This window comes from Corvus brachyrhynchos, unplaced genomic scaffold (genome assembly GCF_000691975.1).
Source record: "Corvus brachyrhynchos isolate BGI_N302 unplaced genomic scaffold, ASM69197v1 scaffold245, whole genome shotgun sequence".
In the NCBI taxonomy this organism is placed as follows: Eukaryota; Metazoa; Chordata; class Aves; order Passeriformes; family Corvidae; genus Corvus; species Corvus brachyrhynchos.
Window position 1 is genome coordinate 6,495,486 of NW_008238988.1, and position 5,959 is coordinate 6,501,444.

Sequence of the window (5,959 nt, forward strand, 5' to 3'; positions counted from 1 at the left end):
TTTCCCTAAAATCCCACCTAACCCACAATTCAGGAATTTGGTGTCCTTGACCCTTCTTTTATTCCCATATAACCATCGCTGTTACCGTTTCCTCTTCTTGTGTTTGGTGGCAGATTTAAGGGGGCAAAGCAGAATCCCTCGGTCCCGGAGGAGCTCAGTGGCCCCCCAAGTTGTCATAAATCCTGCTAAAAAGGCCACATTCTGGCACAGCCCCTCTAATTTATTTAAGAACTTCCATGGCCTTCATCGCCATAATTACCTGAGTGCTGTCATTAATGAGTTCGTCAAGGTTGATGAGCTTTGTGTGATTTTAGCTGCGAGGGGAAGCTCTGCTGAGGGAACCGAGGCACGAGCAGAGGGACACGTTTGGTGTCGCACCAAGTGTGAGCACGAAATGAAACAAGTTCAGGGCCACAGCTGCAAAATTTATTTGTTTTCATCTCTGAGGATTGATTAGTAACATAATTAAAACATAATTAATGAAGATTCTCTGCCCCAGAGTGAGGAATGCCCCAAAAACCACCACGTGTATTACAACTCTCAGGACTCAATGCACAAAAATGTTTTATTTTGAGGTGGTTTGGGTTTTTGGGCAAGGTTTTGGTGGCAATGGGGCTGCAGGGGTAGCATCTCTGAGAAGGTGACAAAAGCTTGCCCCGTTCCTGATGGAACCAATTCCATGGGCTCCCGGTCAAGGAATTCCACCGGCTCCACGTCAAGGCTGAGCCCAGCAGCAACACCAGCAGGGTTTTGGGAACAAAAGAGTTAAGAAAGGGGGAGAATCCCGTGGAGAATCCCACACTGGAGCAGGGGATGTGGCCAAAGGAGGTTGTGATCCTGTGGGAAGCCCAGCCTGGAGCAGGGTCCTGGCAGGACCATGGAGAGAGGAGCACAGCCTGGAGCAGGGTCCTGGCAGGACCATGGATAGAGGAGCCCAGGTTTGCTGGTGGGATTTGTGACCCTCCAGGGAATCCAGGCTGGAGCAGCCCGTTCCTGAAGGGAACACACGATTTTACAGGATTTTACACCACCTTCACCTGTGGGGGTGGGAGGTTTTAGTCATTTTCCAGGTGTGAAACTTCCACTTTCTCCAGAAATTCCCAAGACACGGAGTTCCGACTCTTTCCAAAGGAAATAATTATTAGGGCTGAACAATTATCTTTTTTTTTTTTTTTTGGCCTTTTTGTCTCCCAAACCCCACCTTGGTGGAGCCAGCTCTGATTTCCCATTCCCAGAGGTTTTGGGGTTTTTATTTAAGATTATAAGATTTTGGAGGGTGTGAATAAAGTCCTGGCTCCTTGGGAAAATTGTGCAAACAGATGAAGCGGGAAAAGTTCTTGGAAGGAGAAATGTGTGAATTCATCCTGACTGTAAGAAGGAATCTTTATCCTTGGAGATATCCAGAAATAAACTGGCCTGAACTCGGGGTTACCTCATTTGACTTTGCACTGCTTCGAGAGGAATGTTGGGTCCAAGGAATTCCATAAATCCCTCCGAACCTAAATTACCCTCAAATTCCGTGAATTTAAAATCTGGTCAAATACCACGGATGGCAAAATTGGGGTGAAGTTACTTCCTGTGGAATTTGGGAAATATTCAATAAATCCAAGGATTAATTCAGCATTTCCATGTCCCACCTGGCAAAGGGAGGATGTGCTGAGCTGGATGAGCCGGGGCAGATGGAAAAGTCCAAGGCTGGATGAAGTTTGGAGCAACCTGGGATAGTGGAAGGTGTCCCTGCCCTTGGAACATGATGGGATTTAAATCCCTTCCAGCCCAAACAAATCTGGGATCCTCTGGAGCCAAACTCCTTGGGACAAGCACCTGTTATATCCCAAATTTCCACCCTGGAGCTCTTTCTATATAGGATCTGTCCAAGGCAGAGCAGTTCCCTCTGCATCCCATGAAATTCCTGCTCAGCATAGACGGACCAGCTGGAAATACAGGGATTTATCCCAGCATCTCCACCTTTAGGAATAATTCCCTGTGGGGAGCAAAGTCAAATGCTGCCCTTAAATGAGATCACTTGGACCCGCTACATTTCCCTTATCTAAGAACCTGTTTCCATATCTGAAAGATAAGAAGGTGGGCGATGTCTCTGCTGTAATTTAACCGAGATAAACGAGGATGGAAATTATCCTTTGGTCTCCTTTGCTTCCACAGCCTTAATTACTCTTTCCTTTGGGAAGAATTGGGAGGCTGAGCAGAATAATGAGTTATCCAATCAATTTTGGAACTTCCCAGGCCCTTCCCAGTGGTTTTTTTTTGGATGTTTTAAACCCACCAAGATCTGACTCTCAAGATCTTGAGAGTGGAATTTTCTCTTGGGGTTTTTTCGGTACCAAAAGGAGTGAAAAATGCAGCAAGATTAAAATTCAGCTTCTCCACACGCAGCACTTGGAGGTTTTCTTGCCTCTCCTATCCTGCAATTTTGGCTGCATCACTTTCATTTCAGAAGGATGGAGGGTTCTGACTCCTGGATTCCTTCTCCTTATGGAAAACAAAGGGAATTTCATGCAGCATTTGAGTTTTCTGAATTATCTCTAATTTCCTTCCTATTTAGCCCTTTTTGTGTGCACACTCACATCATCTGTTGGCCACTCTCATTTTCCTTTCATCCTTTCTGAGTATAAGAATTGGCCTTTCCAGACATTCCCTGCTGGGAATTCTCTGCTCATTCTCAGGATCCTTGAGGTTCCTGTACTTCCAGGGAAATCTGTGGCTTTACCCAGCTACTGGTGGGGTGTTTGATCTCCTGGTGGGAATATTTTAGGAAGGAATTCCTGGCTGGGAAGGTGGGGAGGCCTAAGGGTGCCCAGAGAAGCTGACGGCTGCCCCTGGATCTCTGGAAGTGTCCCAGGCCAGGTTGGATGAGGCTTGGAGCAGCCTGGGACAGTGGGAGATGTCCCTGCCCATGGACAGGACATGCCCAGAGGAATCTCTGCTCTGAACCAGGCACGAAAATTCCCAAAGACATCTCCTTATTGAGACAATTCCTCCAAATCCTTGCACTTCCCTGTGGGATTTCCCTGGTGGAGGACACCAAAGACTCCAAGTCTCTGTTTCCACATTGATATCCAGGATTCAATCCTTCAGATTCCTTTAAAACTGTGCCTGGAAAGCAAATTCTCAGTGGTGTTTATTAACACAGAACCTGTTTTCCAGTTCTTCCCGTGTTTTCCAGCTCTTCCCGTGTTTTCCAATTCTTCCCGTGCTTTAATCGGGATGGAGCTGCCTGAGGCCAAGCAAAGGTGCAGCTCTGAGCAAACTGTTTCATGTTGGGAGCTTCTTCCTCGTCCCTGTTGGGAGAGAGGAGAATGAGCTCCTCTTATCACATTTGGATAATTAAAGGAAAAAACCAAATCCCAGGGAATTCCCGAGTGTGGGATGCAGTCAAACACAATCATTTATCAGCCCCGGCTTTGGAGAAAATCCTTTATAATCCTTTCCATCAAAGGCAGAACTATCCCATGGCTAAATCATCCCGACCTTCAACCCCTCTTTTATCCTTATATTTATTTTCCCTCATGTATTTTCCCAGTTTTCCAGGCTTGGAATTATTCAAGGTTTTGCTTCCATTCATTTTGATGGAGGTGGGAATGAGGAAACTCAGCTTTTGCTCTGGGGGAGTTGCTTTTCCATCCTGTTGATGCTGGCAACTCCCAGATGGATTCCAAGGTCCATTCCAAGCTTCCTTTCATAGGGAAAACCATTCCCAGTGCATTTTTCCTTCATCAAGAAGACCCCACAAGCAATACAAAAAAACCGCTCATATTATCCATAAAATCTTGATTTTTTTCTCAGCAAACTGCATCAGGTCCTGATTTAGGCTCCTGCTGACTTCAAAAGTCATCCCAAATGAGTGATTTAGGGTCCCTCAAAGAACCACCATCAAGATTTTTACCAAAAATGGGTTTAATATGAATTTATGCAAATGTGACTCGAAGCTGGATGGCAAAGTGACCTTAATTATTTACGACATGGATGAAACACAAAATAAAATCAGGTTAGAAATGATTTTGGAATGATTTCCACAGAGACCAAAGATGCAAAGGGTAAGGTTGAACCATGAGGCTCAGGGTGGAAAAATCCTGCTTAAAATCATGGAATATCCCAAGTCGGAAGGGACCCACAAGGATCAGAGTCCTGGCCCTGCACAATCCCATCAATCCCACAAAACCACCTCAGAGTGGTGCCTCTCCGACCTCACTGACGGCTGTAAAACTTGAGGAGAACCCAAGGTATTCTGAAACAACAACAAAGCTGAATAATTAAATCAGGACAGAAAATTCCGAGCCTGTCTCCTCTGAAATCTGGCTCAAATCCTAAATCAAACCCTTTCATCCCAGAAACTGGGTGGAAACTCCCAGTTCCAAGTGAAAATAATCCAAACCATCTCTTGTGGAATGAAGAGTTGTCCCATCTGAAAAGTGATCTTTAAAATTCCGTAATTTATCCTCAAATAATTGTTGTATGGGAGGGGACTTTTTCCTTCTTCCTGCTCCCACTTGTGCCCTTCAGTAGGGAAACCCGCTTTGCTTTTCTGGTTTATGAATAATACAGGAATTCCATAAATAACTGATAGCTTGTTAATAAAGTGGCCAGATATGTTTTGCCCTCAAAAGGCAGGAATTTGAAGAGAATATCAAAGATTCCGAGAATAATTGATATTTGAATTTATTGGGCAATTCCTTTGAGGAGTAGCTCCATGAGATTCCATATCCCTGATCCTCCATCACATCCACCACCAACTCCTTCCCCAGTTTGTCCAGGAAGATTGGTGATTGCAAAAATCCAAACTTCCCTTCACGCTGACTCTGAGGATGTCCATCATGGGCTGCTCCTTCCTGCTCATCCCATTGGAAAAGCAGGAAAATAAGGCAAAGGATGCTCCAAACGGATTGGATTTCACCCAAGCTGAACTGAAAGAGGTTCCCCCTTTGAACCCAGCTTGCACAGATGAAAAAGAGACATTAAAACGGGGAAGGAAAAGCCTGACTCATCTGGAACAGGAACAGAAAAACATCTTGGCTAAAAAGAGATGAAAAAGGAGCAATTAATGTCTGGAATTCACCTGGAGAACTCGTTGCCGTGAGCTATTATTGTTCAAATTATTAGGCAGGTGTGTGAAGTGCCTCCTAAACTGGAGAGAAATTAAAAGACAGATTTTGCAGCAAACTCGGTGCTTATTACACAATTACAACCCCGCGTTGAGAGCCAGGAGCCGTTCCCGTCCATTTCACCTCGACTACGCCTCGAAATGCACCTGATGCCAAATTCCTCTCGATTTTAGTCTCAGATTCCTTTCATTGGCCTGAATTGGGAAAAATAATTGGATTCAGAGCGCAGGGGAGGATTGCAGGGAGGGTCTTTGTCCTGGGCTGTCAAGGGGAGGGCTGTGCTCGGTGTTTGTGCTGTTGTTGTGGGACAGACAAACGATGGTCAGAAGGTCACAGGCAGTGAAGTCACCATGTGGAAGGGGCTGGAGCCCCAGGAGCGGCTGAGGGAGCTGGAAAGGGGCTCAGGCTGGGGAAAAGGAGGCTCAGGGGGGACCTTGTGGCTCTGCACAAGTCCCTGACAGGAGGGGGCAGCCGGGGGGGGAATTTCCCCATGGAAAGGGTGCTCAGGCCTTGGCAGGGGCTGCCCAGGGAGCTTTGGAGTGCCCATCCCTGGAGGTGTCCAAGGAATTCCTGGAGGTGGCACTCAGAGCTCTGGGCTGGGGACAAGGTGGGCATCGGGCACGGGGTGGACTCAGTGGGCTGGGAGGGCTTTTCCAACCTCAATGATTCCATGATTCTCTGGAAATCAGTTCCAGGGCCTCATCATCCTCACACCTTACACCACCTCAGCTGGGAATATTCCAAATCCTAATCCAGCTCCACGCTGCTGGAATTTTATTAACACTTTTTTCCAGACACCTCTAAGCTCCCTGTCCATGGCCAGGAATCACCAGCGACAC

The 5,959-nt window shown here is 46.4% G+C and overlaps 1 long non-coding RNA gene across 1 annotated transcript in view; it reads right to left on the bottom strand.

The window, feature by feature from the left end:
* Positions 1-5,541, bottom strand: part of LOC108447819 — a 30,809-nt gene extending 25,268 nt beyond the window's left edge. The window contains exon 1 of the long non-coding RNA XR_001863511.1: positions 3,155-5,541. This is a non-coding gene — a long non-coding RNA (uncharacterized LOC108447819). The remainder of the gene's footprint in view (positions 1-3,154) is intronic.
* Between the last annotated feature and the right edge of the window lie 418 nt (positions 5,542-5,959).